General features: G+C 35.5%; 1 protein-coding gene across 2 annotated transcripts in view; it reads left to right on the top strand.

The window, feature by feature from the left end:
- The window catches only part of LOC100651463, a 32,533-nt gene that overhangs the window by 10,004 nt on the left and 4,004 nt on the right, over window positions 1-18,525 (top strand). The gene's annotated exons all lie outside the window — the stretch shown is intronic.

Raw genomic sequence — 18,525 nt, forward strand, 5'->3', positions numbered from 1 at the left:
ATTCGCTTCATAGTCGTCAGTAGATTACGTTCGAAGACTGTTCATGGTCATGGTTGAACAACAACTACTTTGTAGTTGTTATTATTGTTGTTGTTATTACTAATATTATTATTTTTATCGTTGGTATAGTTCAGAAAGCTTGGCTTTCGGCTCAGAGCTTTGGGCCACAGTTCCTCGTATTTTCGTATTCCTTCAAGCTGTTTCGTAAACCAATCTCTTAGCAGGGATTCTTGTGTAATATAGCAATAAAAGCAAGTCATTTCTATGAATATTTTGTAGACTAAATATTGGTTATATGGAACTAGACACGTTTGTTAATTAATTAATTTAATTATTTAATTAAATTCTGTTTATTTCAGTTCTTTTTATTGTTTATCGTGTATTATACGAGTCTCGTGATTAAATTTGGCAATGGAACCATTGTTTATGCACGCGATAATAGTATTTGTCACGGTCGTCACAATGCAAAAGTAAAGGAATGTTCTTAAAGTTAGATACTTTGCGCTGAAATTGAATCTATGCTTGAAAGAAAAACATGAAAATTTGGAGAGTCGTAGCGTTTAGAAGAAAAATGTACTTCCTTCACAGGGTAAATTGAGTTTGTATCGTTTCAAAAGATATTATGAAGAAACAATGGAATAAAAATTTCAGGTCCATTCCCTGGAGAAATTTGTAAAAAGTGAGTAAACCTTGTTCGAAATTGATAAATCAACTAGTCTTTCGTGCACCACAATTCGAAAAGCATCGAAAGTGGCAGTTTAATAAGCTAATAAACAACAAGGAGAATTGAAATAAAAAATTACATTTGCACTTCAAGGCTGCATTTACATCCTAAAAAGGTTTAGATACAGTGTAATTAGTATCTAGCTTAAAAAGATTTATAAAAATCACTTGCTTTTATTGTTTTTACACGAGAATCCTTCTGTACTAGAAAATTCTCTCCTTTCATATTAAAAAAAAATTTCCAAACAGCAGAAACTTCTGTATCAGAGATTATTTGAACGTGAATTCTTTAACGTATCCTTAAGTCCTAACTCAACTTTATAAATGCTGACATTGGATCTTCTTGCATCAAGCCACAGATACATTTTACGCAGATACACATATTTAAGTGTATACCATATTTAGTTTCTTTAAATTCCAAGCAGAGTATTGTCCAGCAGAATTTTCATCGTTACATGTGTACGCAATTTAAATACACTATTCTCTATTTTCTTTCGAACTACTTAGTTATTTAATTAGTTATTTAAAACGTTATTAAACGTGGTAGCTTGAAAAGTTAATAAACGATAAGTGGTTATTGAAGTAAGAAAATTACGTTTGCACTTCAAACCATCACAAATCTTTCATATACATATTTCTATCGAATTAAATTTTCAATTGCGTTAGAAATAAAAGAAATGCAGAGAGGACACGTTAACAAATAATAAGCGTACAATAAATTTAACAACTGCTTTATAGCAATACTAGCTTTTATTTTTATTTTTCTCGCTATTGTGGTTTGGAAAAACGTTCGAATTACAGAGAAAGAGTTCAAGTAAACGTTATAATCGACCCGAAGAAACGCGATAAAAGAGACAACAAGGAACGTTTGACATTTTCTATAAAAATAAAAAAATGCCGGGAAAGAAATTCAAGGATGAATTCTCGTTCAGTCGGATCATCGATGACCCAGTTTGCTTACGGAGGGTAAATCCAAGTGTCTGGACTATCGATCCGGTCGTTCCTCTATTCTTTGAGACAACAGCTGTCGTGTTTCGATCCCTGGCGACCCAAAATTAATCTAAAAATTACGCAAGCTGTTTAGAAGAGACGGAAGAAGAAACTGTTGGAAGCGTGTTGCGTTCTAATCTTCTTCTGAACGGTTTAACGCGCGTGGGTCATCGCGAGGCGACCCACGTGCTGCGAGCGGAATGCCATGCGAAATCAGCGTGACACCAAATTGCCTGTTAAATCGCGAAGGTACAAGAGAGAGAGAGAGAGAGAGAGCGCAAACGAGAAGAGGAAAGCAAGAAAAGAGATAAAAGAGAAAAAACGTTGTTGCACTTGAGTCGATAGAAAAGTTGTTGCACTCGCGGAATTTTGTTCGACGGGATATTCGTCGAAATGGAAAGAAACTGGTTAATCGGGCTGTGCAGAATGACGGAATGAAATTGAAAGACAGAAAATAGCGATTCTAGCTCTGGGTGAAGGAAGTATAAAAGCGGAGAGGAGTGGCGCGTTTAAGGCTTTCGAAGCAAAGGAACGTGGAATGTTAGGGATGGAGAGGAAGATGCTCAAGGCCGAGCAGCTAGAGACAGAATTAGATTCCACAGCCGTGTTTCTCTCTATCTTCTTTGTCAGTTTGTTGATTCGTCCCTGGCCAAACCTATCAACCGAAATCGGCCAATAAGATGATCCATTCGGTGTTTGAAAGATTTCTGAAAAAAAAGTCTTCTTTGATGTTGGAACACTTCGAGTGCAGCTTAGACTCGTTGTCGACCATTCTAATTCGAACTTCGTGAAGTCGTTGATGTCTAAGTTTAGACGGTACATCACCGAGTTTAGAAGGAATCTAACGTCATTTCTGGAGCGATTGAAAAGAGTACACGGGGAGTAGCGTGATTTCCATGTTATTTGTTCTTTAAAGGGAATTTTACGTAAAAACACATCGGGCTTGGGAATGAATATCGACAGCAATTCTCTCAGATTATAATTGACGATTGAACGTGAACGTTCGAACGTTGGCCTGAATTTTCTTTGTAGGATATTGATCATCTGAAAACAGGTACGATCGATCTCATAGATAATAATGTAATAATGATAATAATGATTTAATTTAGGAAGCAAGCAAATCTTCGAATTCAAAAACGAAAGACGTACATACGAATATACCAAATGCTCGTACTCGATTGTGATCGACCTGACAAATTTCTACATGAAAATCGCTTCCAGTCTGCTTCCATTTCTCAAATTTATATTCCATAGTTTTCCCGAATTCTCGTAATCGACGGTCAGTGTGTCGACAATTGGTACGCCAACAACAAGATCGTATAATCGCGTTTGTAAAAACAGATATTAACTTAGTTTCGAACGTAACGTTTTACGAATTCTACGAATGTGATTCTCAGGCACATCGTTTTCCAATTCGCTGTATTATCGAATTGTCGACGAAAATTTGCAGAAAAACTTGGATCCGGAATAAAGAGCCTGGCTCGGGCACTTTTTCCCCGATGCGGTATAGTTAATGGCCCGTGATAACAGGAAACGTTGCACGAGGGCATAAACGGAATCGGTAAAGTCATCGAGGAAATTGTAGAACGTGCGAACGGGTGTTGAATGATACGGCATAACTGTAAAGTTCGAAGTCGTTCGATGTTTTCCGATCTCACGAGGATGAGATCGCTCAGCAGTTAGCACATACTCGAAGTCACGCAGATATACGAGCACAACTGTATGTAATATCACACTGCAAGAACCTCCACGGTCCAATGATATTAATATTAAATATCAGATAGTAAAGTACGTGTTCGACTGGCAAGAATATCTCGTGGAATCGGGCACAAGGATCGGTCAGATCCTTGCTGTTAACAGACACAGAGAGAACGTTCGATAGTCAACTGAACGCTCGTGAATCTCGAGTAAATTTCGCAAATGAGTACACCAGCGTGGAAAACTTTGGTGCTGTGGTATAGTTTTAACGATTTGTCCTTTTCAAAGTCCTATTTAGAGAAGTTCGTCGAGGAGAAACAGCTTGAAAAGTTCGGTGTTGTAAAAGCAGAAGTTTGCAACTGTTTATAGTACAAAATCATGAAATTAGTATAATAAATTAGTGATTTAGGTACTGCATCTATATTGTCCATCTTTCGGCGTTTTTCACGAAAAACAGCTTTAGGAGTTTTCAGTGTTGTAGAAGCAAAAGTTTGCAACTGTTTATAGCTTATTTACGATTTATCCTACTCAGTGTTCTATTTGGAATTGAATTCCACACATTGCTTCCATTCTACTTTTGATTCTAATTAATCGGTGACTTAGGTACTGCATCGATATTGTCCATTTTTTAGCGTTGTCGAGAAAAACAGCTTGAAAAATTCGGTGGTGAAAAGGTAAACGTTTGCAGCTATTTATAGTTTCAACGATCTAATCTTTTCAATCGAGTTTAGAACTGGATTTGACATTTTGTTTGTTTGGATTCTTTTTAGTTTTAATAAATCAATGGCTTTATTGCTCTAATATCGTACGTTCGCTTTTAGCGTTTTTGAAAAAAAGAGGAAAAAAGAGCAGCTTTAATAATACGGTGGTGAAAAAGTAAAAGTTCGCAGCTATTTATAGTTTCAGCGATTTAATCTTTTCAATCCGATGTAAAACTGGATTTGACATTTCGTTTCTTTCGATTCTGTTTGATTTTAATAAATCAGTGGCTTACTGTTCTAATATCGTACGTTCATTCTTAGCGTTTTTGAGAGAAACAGCTTTAAAAATTCGACGATGAAAAAGCAAAAGTTTGGAACTATTTATAATTCCAACGATTAATCCTTCTCAATCCTCTTTAGAATTAGATTTACTATATGAATAGCATATCTATTATTTACAACAAAAAACAAACAGCAAGCAAAACTCGATTAATCACGTACAACATGTACAATACCAAAGTGAACGAGTAACATAATCTATAATCGTTTACGAGACAATCCATCAGAATTTTCAAAATATTATTTCATATTAGGTACACTATACGACACGCTATTTGGCTATTTCTCCCTATAAATTTTGTTCAATTTTTCGCTTCCAACAACTCGCTAACTCATGCAGATGCGACAACTCGCAACATTGAACCATTCGAATGTTTCTTTTCGAGGATTCATGGATCATGTTCGAAAGGACGTTTCACTGCCATGGAAAAGACAAAACTGATACGATCGTTGAGGGTTTTATCGGGAAGAGTGCATCGATGGAAATCGTGCATAGTACATATAAGACTCAGCTGAAAGAAGGTTTTCTTTTTTTACGTTAGAAGCGGTGGTCGATGCATGGAGGAAAGTTCACCGACTGCAATTTCCTTGGCAGACGAACGTATTTTCCGCACCACTGAATTCCTCGTTCTCTCGTTCCGCGGCCAATTCCACGTTTCACGATCCTTCCGTTCGCGATAGAAGAAAACGTTTGGTAGCCTGTAAAGCCGCGTTTTCAGCGTCCGCCAGGAAAAAAGGCTATCCGTATCGAATTTCTATGGAGCGAAAAGTGCGAGACGGCAGAGTCGAGTCGTCTGATCGCGTTCCAAAGACGGAACGCGCCATTCAAGGGAACAGGTTCATTCAAAGTCACCGGAGATCCTCAGCTATTCGTCTTTAATCTACTCGGTTTCAGAATTAAACTTTCGACAAGTTTTAACAGAGTGCGGATACTTTGTGGTCGAAGTATGGAAAATCTCGTCTCTTTTCGTTAGCCAAATTTGAAATCTACGAAGCTTCGAATTTGCTCGAGTTTTTTTCTCGGATCGAAGAATTTTTGGATATTTGGAATGTTCAAATATTCAAATGTTTGTAGGTCGAAAGTTTTACTTGAAACTTTCAGATTTTTTTAATATCGAAACTTTCGAATTCTCAACATTTTAAACTTTCAAATCTGCTAGTATCGAAAGGTTGGAATATCCAAATATTCGAATCTTCAAATATGCAACTTTTCGGCTCTTCAAGTTTTCAATTTTTTTAATCCTCGCATATACCCAGTAAATAGATCGCGTTGCTACACTCCGCTGAGCTCGCCTGAAATTTTTAATCTAATCAATTTTGATTGCATAAAACTCATGCCTGAGGCAACTTGTTAATTAATCGAATACTTTTCACCTGTGTATGCCTCCAATTTACCTGAAATTATTGCTAAAAAATTGTGTACATTTATTGCGAATATATTCATCCATGCTTTATTCACTTTTTCGAAACAGTTCCTATCCGCTTTCTTTTAACAATTCAGAAGCTGTTCCGATCGATTTCTTCACCGCTAATTAACTAATCAGCGAGTAACGAATAAATTGCACCTTAATTACCCGCAAGTGACGGGATTCTATTTACGCGCCAGCCAGATAAGATACTACAGTGTCACTGAAAATCATTCTCACGGTTTACATTCCGCGATCTTCTTAGCTAGTATACTTTTAATAATTTTCTGTTGCTCGATTTTCGCACTATTACTTCCGTCCATTTTTTTCTCTCGTTTTCACGGTTTTATCTTTCGATTTGATATACATTTTTACTCTCTTATCATATTCCTACGATAACTTTCACCTGGCAGTGGAATTTGTGACAGTAGTACTCCTCACATTGAATATTTTAATCTTAGAAATTGTGGAACACTTTAGTCTTAGATCTTAGATCTTCAAGATATTCGAATTTGCAAACTTGCATATTCTTAAATTTTCAAACATTTAGACTGCTAAATTTTAAAGCTTTCAAATTTGTGAATTTTCACGTCTCGAAAAGCCTTGAAATTTCTAAGTCTTAAATCCGAGAGCTTCCAAATTTGTAAATCTTTCAGTCATTTAACTTACAAATTCCAAGATCCCGTAATTTCTAAATTCCCAAATTTCACAGCCGCAAAATTTCTAAATATTTTAGAATAATTTAGAATACAAATTTTAGAGCTCGCAACTATTAAACGATTAAGCGATTTAAAAAATGTTTCGGTTATTAAACTGGCGAATTTATAAATTTGCCGACCGTTCGGATTTTCAAAATTCAAGTCCTTCGAAACGTCAAATTTCCAAGTTTTCAAAGTTCCAAAATTCTATATTTCCAATTTCGCAAATCTTCTAATTTTCCAACTTCCGATCTTCCAAGTCTACGACCATAATGAATATGCCGAGACAACTATTTTCGTCTTGTTTCACTCTCGTTTCGCTCTTTAAAGAGAAGAAAAAAGAAAGAGAAAGAAAAGAAAATTTCAATGGCAAGTGTCAAGGTGTAGAATTCATCGATCGTGGCCAGAGGAAAGCAGCGATTTTCTGATTCATCGTCCTCTTAATTTGTATTCAACGTTCGCGTTGTCGCTACATCTTATTGTCCGCGGAAATTACATTTTACGCGAGTATCATACCGATGTGCAAATTCGACGATTTGATGCTCGATGAATACGAGCTCGTTCCGTATGCAAAACCCGTAATTACACGCTTTAATTCGAACATCGTACTTTGTTCCTTCATCGGAAATCCAAGAATTATTCTAACAGGATATCCAAGATAAAATACTTGTAACTTATTACGTCATATATTATACGAAACTACTTGTTACGATATAATTATAGATATGCATTAAAAACAGGACGAACTTGCCTTATGATCTTCTTACGTAGAATCCGACGTTTTAATTCCAACATCGTACTTTGTCCTTGCATAGGAAATCCAAAGATTATTCTAACGGGATAATTCAAGATAAAATACATGTAATTTATTACGTCATATATAATAGAAAACTATTTGTTACGATGTACCTATGGATATATAAAAAGACAAGACGAATTTACGTTACAATTTTGCTACATTTACATTTATAACTTTGTTATAATTTCATTTGTATACGATTTTAGTTACAACTAATGTTACAATTACACGTTTCAATTCGAACATCGTAGCTTGTTCCTTGATGGAAAATCCCGGGTTTGTTCCAACAGGCAAATATCCAAGGCGAAATATTTGTAATTTATTACATCATATGTTACATAAAACTATTTATTACGATATAGCTATAGGTATGTACGAAGACTGTACGAATTTATGTTACAACCTTCCGTACGAAATGTTTCTTTTTCCTTTTCAATCCTGTTGTGGCTACGGTGTCGTAAACGTAAAGATTTTAATCTCCTCGTACAGAATTTGTACAAATTTCTCAGAAATCTCATAAAATGAACAATCGTAGAATCGACTTGAAAATCCTGGAGCACTGCAGTACGCAGCTGAATGTCCTCTAAAATTACAAAATCATCGAGAACCGATATTGATATAACGTTGCCGAACCGAAACTCCCTTCGATTTACCAAGAAGCCTATGTTAACAACCCCGTGAAGACTCTCGAACTTCCTACAAACACGCTAACACATATCCACGACGTAAGATTACCATCTAATTAACCGTCGTTCTCATTGAAATACAAATTTTTCCGCGTAACGGTAAAATTAATCGTCGTACCCGTTGTTTCCATCGGTGGTTGTGTTGTTTTATCGTGAAAAATGTTCGCGTCGGAAGGAACGAACGTTACCAGCCGGTGTTATTTGTTTTAATAATTAAGCGACGATAAAAGCCGAGAAAACGGACACACGGCTGGCCGTCGTTCCGTTGCAGCCACGTCGACGGAAAAAAGGAACGTTCGAGCGATGGATTCGCGGCGTTGGAGTATGCAGCGGTAACCGCTGCAGCGGAAATGGAAAGAGAGCATGGCGAGGGACGAGAAAAAGAGAGAGGAGAAAAAAATAATTCGAGTATTCCAACAAGAGGAACAGAGCGGATCTTCCTAGCGAAACATCGTCTGCGTGTTGGCGCGGGGTACTCGTTCTCTCTCTCTCTTTCTTTCTTTCTCTCTTTCTCTTTTTCTCTTTCTCTCCCGGTTCGTTTGACTGGAATGCACCAAAAATAAATTCAGCCGACGGAGACCACCGCCATTTTCGAGATCACACCCCTTAATGCATTTGTCTTTCCCCCTTCTCGCTCTTTTCTTATTCTCGCATCTCCGAACTCGTTCTGTCACATATTTTCTAGATCGTATCGCGTTTCTGATCCCCCTAATCGCGCGTTTGCGCCTGTTGCATCGACTTTGATTCTTAGTTACAGTCTCTTGGCCAGCGTGAACTTTGCTGTGGCGAGCTTTGAGAAACATCGAATATTTCCGGCTTTCGATAGATTTCGACAGGAAATTTTGATTTCTGGTTAAATGCGACAAATAATCAGGGGTATACAGAGTGTTTCATTTTGTTTGATTCTTAGTTACAGTATCTTGGCCAGCGTGAACTTTACTCTGGCGAGCTTTGAGAAACATCGAATATTTCCGGCTTTCGATAGATTTCGACAGGAAATTGTGATTTCTGGTTAAATGCGACAAATAATCAGGGGTATACAGAGTGTTTCATTTTGTTTGATTCTTAGTTACAGTCTCTTGGCCAGCGTGAACTTTGCTGTGGCGAGCTTTGAGAAACATCGAATATTTCCGGCTTTCGATAGATTTCGACAGGAAATTTTGATTTTTGGTTAAATTCGAGAAATAATCAGGGGTATACAGGGTGTTTCATTTTCACTCCGCCAAACGGTGGCGGTATATTCTGTGATTGAAAATAGGAGAAAGATGTGCGAATATAGGACAATTGATGTTTCATTCTACGTTTACCGACCAATCATTTTTATTGATACGATCGACCAGCGTAAATGACGATTTCTGAGCATTTGAATTGTTGTTTCTGTAACATTTCTTAACTATTTTCAATCATAGAATATACTCACACCGTTTGACAGGATAAGAATAAAACAGCCTGTATACTATTAAACGATACTTAATTAGATATCTATTTAGATTACGAATTTCTACACATTTTCGAGAATGTAATTAAAAATGTAGAACCTCGGTAGAATATTGTTTTGCCCGCTAAGTACAATAGAAAGCACGGCATACACATGCTTTGGATGTCTTGTATATATTTTCGTATGATGCACATTTTGTGCAATGTTGCACTTTCAAAGTTCCTGTAAATGCATAGAAATCCGCAGTCTACTTTTACTATATTAATTTTTACTATATATACTATATATAATTATTATATTAATTAGCGTAAAACGCGGTGATTCGATAAAGAGAATTAATCGTGCGACGTTAAAGATTGTACGTTTATGATAATGGTAGAAACATGGACATACGTATAGTTAAAAATTCATATAATTATAACCAATCGTTAAAATTATTATAGTTAAAAATTATCACACTTCTTCATCGCGTATTTCATCTTTTTTAATTTATTCTTATCATTATCTTTTCTAATTTGTAATTAATATTCATCGATGTTTGACTCGTAAATGAAATACCGTTAGTTAGTTAGTTAGTTAGTTAGTTGTAAATGAACGTAGCATTTCTTATTTGACGTATTTTATTGCCAGCAATCCTCGAATAGGATCTTACGTGTAACCCTAAGCGAGAATAATTCAGTCCTCGTTAAATGCTCTTCATCCAATTTATTACCTGGCTATATTTTGATCGCTACTGTAATGCACAGGAATATAATCTTTAGAAGTAGTCTTCCGATCGTAAACTTTTCTTGTTAAAACTCGCCACAGGTTCTCGATCAGTTTCAAACGAGGACCCAATGCTGGCTATGCTAATAATTTTATTCCGAAATCTTGGAACCACGTTTCTGTAATGGCAACTGTACAAAGAGGAGCGTCGACTCGTTGAAAAAATTGTCTTTCTGTCTTTTATTTCAGTCGCGAAAGGAAATAATTCACCGTGCAAAATCTCCTGATATTCTATCGTACAATTTATCCTCTAGAAACACAACTTCGCTTAACATATCCAGGCGCGGTCGATGGTTTCTTAGAAATGTTGAAGAAATAATGCAGAAACTGCGTTTGGCTCTATGATTATTCACAGCACTGTACCTGATATTTAACAGGAAGGGAAATTTGGAAATTTCGACTAATATAAGTGTAGGTATAGTCTTCTTGCAGAAGAACAAACGTTTCTTTTCTGTGTTTCGTTTCACGATGCTTCTTATTTCATGGATGGTGGATCATAAAAGGAATTATCGCGTAAAAGGAATTGTACGATCGAAGACAAAAAATATCACTGAATATTCTTGCGTGCAAGAGAACCATAGCAAGGGAAGAATTTGCTGTAACGTTCCTTTTCTTTCATGTTAATTCCAACACGTAAAGTATTTATGTTTGTTTCGTAATAACAAATTTCAACTACATGTCGATTATCCTAATCGCGTTAAATATCGTCCAATCGTGGCTCACGTGATTCCAAGGAATAGATATTTTTCCGCTGGTAAACCGTTCTATCGTTATGTTATTGTACATTGTTAATCGTTTGAGTCCCAAGCAGCGCGATCCCATTGTATCCTTATCCTTATCTTATCCTGTATCCTTATAATTTTTTAGAATCTTCGAGCTGAAAATGTCGCTCGAAAATAGAAAACGAACAGCAATTGGAAAACACTATCACGTTATGAATGTGAAAATTGTGACGTGGTTTTATGTGTCGTACCGTGTTTTAAAATATATCATACTCAATTGTACTATCAGTTATTAAAGTAAATTATTTAAGTTCAAGTATATGCATCATATCTTTAAGAAAAATTATAATTTAATTATCAAAAACTTCATTCCAATGTGCTTGCCTAGAGAACATCATTATCCGTCACACGTTGCAGTGTTGTATCGTTTACGCGTAATTCGCGTCAAACTCTGCCGTACAGCGAAACAGCCCCTCACAAAATTCAACAGTACCTAAGAGATTACAGCTTATCTAAGACAGTAAAACCATGATCATTGGCAAGGTTAAGCCTGAAAAGTCCTTTGTTATCGACGCGGCTAATGTATTACTTACTTCGTATCTGGTGGCCGCAGAAGGACAAATTTTTAACACTAAATCTACCAGCGGCGGTCAAATTTCTTCTACACAAGTTTAACCATATTTAAACTTTATCATATCGCTTCATAAATTCTGACTTTTCCTAAAACACGCATAAAATATATTTTTCGGTATTTACTTTTAGTTTGCTTTTTTATTTTCTGAGAAAAATTTCTACTCTGCTTTGACTACCGTGAGCGGTCATTTTGACCGTCCGAAAAAATATTAACGTTATTCTTAAAATAAATACAGTCAGTACAAATAAAAGGCTATCTCAAGGTCAAATGACAAACAAAATCAGTAATAACAAATAATAATAGCTGTTACACCTGTAATCTTGTCATAAAAACATAATTTATCCCTCGATCAAGATGGACACCAGTTGTTAAAACATATCAACTCAGGCCCATAATAAACCTAAGGAACCGCCATAAAATTTAGCATCTTTTACAGTCCATTGTTACAAATATTTTAAAAGTCGAGAAGTTTCTTCGGGTTATTGCTCATTGCGATAAAACACGGGAAAAGCTTTCCCAACTCCACCCTCGAGTAACCGTTGGTGGAGAACGGCAATATTCATCAATATTTTTTTATAAACTAAGAAAATTCTATTGGCTCACGGACCGACGCTCCAAACTAAACATACAGAACAAAATAACCCTCTACAAGGTCGTAATAAAACCTGTCTGGAACTACGGAATCCAACTATGGGGAACAGCAAGTAATTCCAACATTGAAATACTCCAACGCTTCCAATCGAAAACACTAAGATCCCTATTAAATGCACCCTGGTATGTTACCAACGAAACAATCCACCGTGACCTCAAGATACCTACAGTCAAAGATGAAATACACAAGTCCAGAAGCAGATATAACACAAGAGTCAACAACCACCATAACCCACTAGTCACCCAACTACTGGACACGACGGACCAGATCCGCAGACTAAAAAGAAAATACCCTCTAGATTAAATCCTTAGTTTCTACTAGAACCAACAATATAAAACTATTATAATCCATGTCATTGTATCACGCCAAATTAAGTTACTGAAAATTCTCAACGAGAATTGATTGTAAATATTCTAATAAATAAAAAAAAAAATTTTTTTTTCTATAAATATCGCCGTCACAGGCCATATTCTTATTTGCTATTGTCCTTTCGACTAGAATACATCTCAGTTTGTCAGTCAATTAGTTGACATCTAACTTGTTATCTCTAAAACTCAGGCAGAAAGCATCTCATAGCGTTTTGCGTAAAGTTATTATAAAAGGGAAGATAAAGTATATCAAATTTGATAATAATTTTGTATTCCATACATGGTATTATTCTATGATAAATATTTACCCTAGAACTGTCAAGACTTTAAAAAAAAAGTTATAAAAAAAAAAAATTACGGACATAGAAGAAGGCTATTCAGAAAACGGCGTGGAAACACATGAAAAGCTATTTACAACCGAATCAGAGTTGAATATTATAAATAAGTCCAGGACAAGAAGGAAAGAAATTATCGTTGACAACAAAGACTGATGTAGAGAACCAACGTATCGAAGCTGGACCTGATGGGACAGTTTGGAGAGAAATAGATGCAAGTCCCAAACCTGGCAGGACATCAGTTCATAATATTTTTAGGGATATGCTAAACGGCATATTATGAAAGGACAAGTAAAGACGGCATTTTATCTTATCATTGATCACTGTACAAGGGATCATATAATAAAACGTACAGAAGAAGAAGAATTTAGAGTATTGGGGACTAAGAGGGAGCTAGATGCAACAAAACTAGATGCATTTATTGCTCTGCCATATGCTATATGTTATATAAAAAATTTAGATGTCTCATATTTGTGGAATAAAATTTGGAGACCTGCATTTTTTTCGAAAACAATGAGCAAGAATGACTTTGCTGAAATTATGAGGTTTATAGGATTTGATAAGAAGAGCGAAAGAAGCTAACGTTTACGAACCAATAAATTTGCAATGGTATCTACAGTATGGGGCCAATTTACAGAGAATTCACAAAATTGTTATAAGCTTGGTGCATACATTACTTTTATATAAAGAATCGCGGGAAAAAAGCCATGCAATAAAACTATCAACAAGTTCAGTTTCGTTACTACAAAAACTTGTCAAGTAAAAAGTTGTAAAGGCTACAAAATTAGGAAAATTTGTTTAAGACGCGGAAAATATTTATGCGGCAAATGTATACTCGATAATAAGATAATTTGTAAAAAATGCAGCAAAGTTGAATAGGATATATTTCTATATAAATAAAAGTGTAATTCTATTTAAGTCTATAATTGAAATTAAAAAAAATTAAATTTGGACGAAATTTTATGAAAGTTCATCATTTTATATACATTTAGTTATAAGTTAACCATTATCTAAGTTAAATCGTAAAAATTCTTACTTCTTTAATCACCGGTCATTTTGACCGCACACGGTAGGAATAGGTAAATACGAAGTGTCGGTAGGTTTAGTGTTAAACGTGAAATCGAGCGGACGCATTCAAGGCTGATTAGAAGGATGATAGTTTCGATTAAGGCGATGCTCAATAGTCTGTAAAGCCAGATTTTGCAATTACTCGAAGGACAGGGATTCCTTTGTCCCGATGTATGTACAGTTAGTCAGTTTTTTTCGGAGTTATCAGCTGCTTCAAAGGATAATACGCTGACTCACGAAAGTATTGCGGATATTTATACAAATATATAGTTTTGTAAAAAGACGAAATGTAAATAAGAAAATCTGTTTCAGTTATTCTGAATATTTGAAGTGTCTTTGCGCGTTATGTGCATTCTATGTATCTTGAGATATTTTTATAAATAAAAAGAAAGTACTTATACTAAATAGCTTGCAATTTCTATATACATTTTCATATCTGTTTCAAATTTTACCGATGTAGTAATCATGATAATCGAGTCTCGCAATGCTATTGAAATTTCAAAATGTTTCATACTACGCAGATGATATATGTTCATAGAAGACGTCTACTTTCGCACGCCTGTGTATGTTTCCTTTGACGCGTTCATAAATCGTATCGAATAAAAGTTTACCCAGATACGCTCGATGCGTGCTGATTTTTGTTATTATGAATTTTGAATGAACGACTCCTTAGAAAGTATAATTAGCTTTTTCTTTTCGTAGCATTCCGTATATTTTAATATCACAGCTATTTCCTATGGGCACGAAAAAGTTCGAAATTCTTTTAAATGGTTAAAGCACTTCTTTCGTCATTTTTTATTTAAATCGTTTCTTTAAATATCCGATGAATACACGCGTTTCTGCTTCAGAGTGTAAAGTAGGCTATCGCACAAAAATCTTACGGTATTAAATCTGAGATATTCAGACTTGATTCGCGTCCTAGAATTTTATTTTCTATCATATTTCCGTGTTTTATTATGTTGATCGTTTCTGTGCTGTGTCATGCACGTTCGAATGGTACCCGTACTCTCTGCACAAATCCATTAGTCACACTAATACTGGTTCGAAACGAAAAACTTTTATGATTTATACTGTAAGAAATATTCTTCGAATAACGCGAGTCTTTTGGTAATTACTCGCTGTTCAACTGAATTAGGTCGCAAAAAGTTGATTCTCCCATTTGAAGAGATTATCGTCACCGTGTTATGTCTTCTAACGATCGTACGAATTTTCTACGCAATATTTTCGCTTGTTGCTTGAAGTAATGGATATATTTAGGATGGGCAATCTCGGACGAGACAACTCTGTTATTTCGAATGATTTTTTCATAATCCTGTATATTCGAATATGCAGGCAACCTATATACAATAATAATAAAATTAAAGAAAATTTACATAGAATTGTTTAGCGCTATCTTTTTAATTTCCTAAAGTTTTTTCTACGGACAGATTGACTCTTAATTAGAATTTTGAGAAATCATACCCTTTGCTGTTTGCATTGTCGATTACGTGACACCTTGTATATAATACTATTAATAAGATCGACAATTTTATTGAGCGAAGCGAACGTAGAATTTTTTAAATAGCAACACGATTTGGTAAAAATTTCCTATGTTTCTTTCTACCCTGATAGATCCTTTATATCTGTCAGAATTTTAAAAAACCACCCCCTTGCTAATAAGATCAATTTTATCGAGGAAAATAAACATGGAATTCTTTAAATTACAACATGATTTGGTAAAAGTTTCCTATGATTCTTCCTACTTTGATAAATTCATCTTTATATCAGACAGAATTTTAAAAAACCACCCCTTTGCTAATAAGATCAATTTTATCTAGGAAAATAAACATGGAATTCTTTAAATGACAACATGATTTGGTAAAAGTTTCCTATGATTCTTCCTACTTTGATAAATTTATCTTTATACCTGTCAGAATTTTAAAAAATCACCCCCCTTGCTAATAAGATCAATTTTATCGAGGAAAATAAACATGGAATTCTTTAAATGACAACATGATTTGGTAAAAGTTTCCTATGATTCTTCCTACTTTGATAAATTTATCTTTATACCTGTCAGAATTTTAAAAAATCATCCCCCTTGCTCATCGAGGAAAATAAACATAGAATTTTTGAAATAACAACATGACATGGTAAAAATGTCCTACGGTTGTTTCTACCTTGATAAGTGCATCTTTATATCTACCAAAATCAAAAAAGAAATCAGCCTCTTTGTTGATTGCACTCGTTCGGTTTCAGACGTGCCCTTAAAAAGTGAACTGGAATGTTGAGGAAACGTAGGAACAAAGTGTAACTATTAATTGCTATAAGAGACGGTATCGAAGGCGAGATATACCAATATAAATATGAATATATGTCATCGAATAATCGAATAAATGTCGTACAAATTTAAAATATAGAATTTGCATTATCAGTTACGTGACACTATGCACGTTATCTTGTTTGAGTCGTGACGACTATTAGATATAAAGAGGTATAGTCAGTGTGTACAAGTAGAAACGAAGAAATACTGAATAATTCAGGCAGTGACCGTAGCGAGTGACGTCATGATAGTATTCCGCCGGTGGACGGTTCAAGCTGAGCGACCATGCGGAACCCCATCCGCTTAGGTCCCCGCTGAAAAATTTCAGCTTTCCGTACAAATTCCCTTATGTGAACGGGACACTGAAAGAAACCCTTGCCGGCTCATCGTCAAAGAAACCATAGGCAAAACACGTCGTCTTATCCTTCCATCATAGTGCCGTTTTACGCGCGTAAAAGCGATACCGACTTTTCTTCGCGCTCCTTGTGATACGGTGAAACCATCGGTGAAACCAACCTGGGACTTTGTATTCTTTCACCGTGTGTTACGAACTTTTTAATAATTTATGATATGTAACATACATGTAATTTATGATACATTTGTTCTACATTTATTGGTGATGAGAGATGGATGTTTTATTAGAGAAATAAGGAATATCATCGGAGTTCGTGGCTGTGAAAGCGAGTGTCAAGAATTTGTAATTGCTAATTTTTTATTTATTCGAGTGCAATTAATTATCCCAGTTGCAGTTTCGTCTGGTTTTCTATTTTACGACGTTTCGAGCCGCTTGGTTTGATAACACGTCTCGTTTTCTGTTGGCTAAACTTCATATTTAAATACGATAAATAAAATGTATATTACATAAAACCAATTAAGAAGGTTTATTTAATATGTAAGATCGTCCAGAGAGAATCCACATTTTACTGAAGTAAGTGGTTTTCCACTTTAAATTTAAACAGATATATCATTTAAATACACGAAAAGGATACTTCCAAGGAAAGATCAGCAGGAAGAGGAAGAGGTAGAGGTAGTAGCGATTCTTGACCCTTGTTGTATTCTTCAATGATTTCTTAATCAATAATACACGCAACAGCAGATGAAAACACTTTAGATAGAAAAGGAACAACTCTTGTTGTCATCTTCTCATTGCTTCTTCTATTCCTTTTATCTTTTCATTGCTTTTCTCATTTCTCATTCTATCCATCCTTGGTGGACCTACAGCTTTATATGGCTTCCACTGTGACAACTAGAGACCACGATGAAATAAACACATGCAACTAGGAATAAATCCAAGTTTCAGAGGTGCTGGCTGAAAATTCGACTATTAGGATATAGGAAATATTGAGTTTCGATAATCAAGGTCCCAAGTGCCAGCCGACCGAGTCAACGTGGTTCTTTCTTAGTCAATAATATAATAATCGATAATTACCAAGTTTATGCTTAAATAATACAAGTTACAGTTTGGAAATATTCCTCAAAAAATTGTCTTTCCATCCTTTCGAACGAACGAAGAAAAATACAGACTTCTATCGTACAAACAGTTCTTACAATTTGACTTTGCACAGATTTATTAATTTAATTATTAAGAATCTATTATATGAAATATTACTTAATATTATTATAGAAACTTGTTACTATTATAGCAGAGGATTTACGTAAAAGGATTGTCATAAATCGTCATTTATGTATCATTTGAATTGCATGAGGCGGACCAAGAGAGTCGGGGCGTTGAAAAGAGCAAAGATTCAAGGTTTTCGAAATATCGTGTATTTTTCTGCGACTGGCTGAGAGCAAATCTTCGCTGATGATTCTAATAACAGTGATAGTTGAACGCGTGGCGACCGAACGATGAACGCATGATTCTTTCAACATCTCGCGCGTCCTGGCTTCGTTATCAGGCATGGCCCATCGCCGGATATCTCGCAACTCGTACCGTATTTTTCCCGTCATTGTATGGAAATGTCAGAAACCTCGTGTTTCTTCGAACTTCTTTTATTCCCGGTGTCCGCGACTCGGCCACCGAAAAGAAAGAAATATGCAAATGTTAAAGGGCCTATCCGTTCGAATGGCGGTGCATCATCGATGCTCGAACCTTTTCAAGTTGTCCGAAGTAACTGTTCGCTGGTGTCTAATTGTTTGCTCAATGAGGACTTCGTGACTGGACTCGCGGAAAACTCCACTCCCCTTTGTGCGTTTTCTATTCG

The sequence above is a fragment of the Bombus terrestris genome, chromosome 14 (assembly GCF_910591885.1).
Source record: "Bombus terrestris chromosome 14, iyBomTerr1.2, whole genome shotgun sequence".
NCBI lineage: Eukaryota > Metazoa > Arthropoda > Insecta > Hymenoptera > Apidae > Bombus > Bombus terrestris.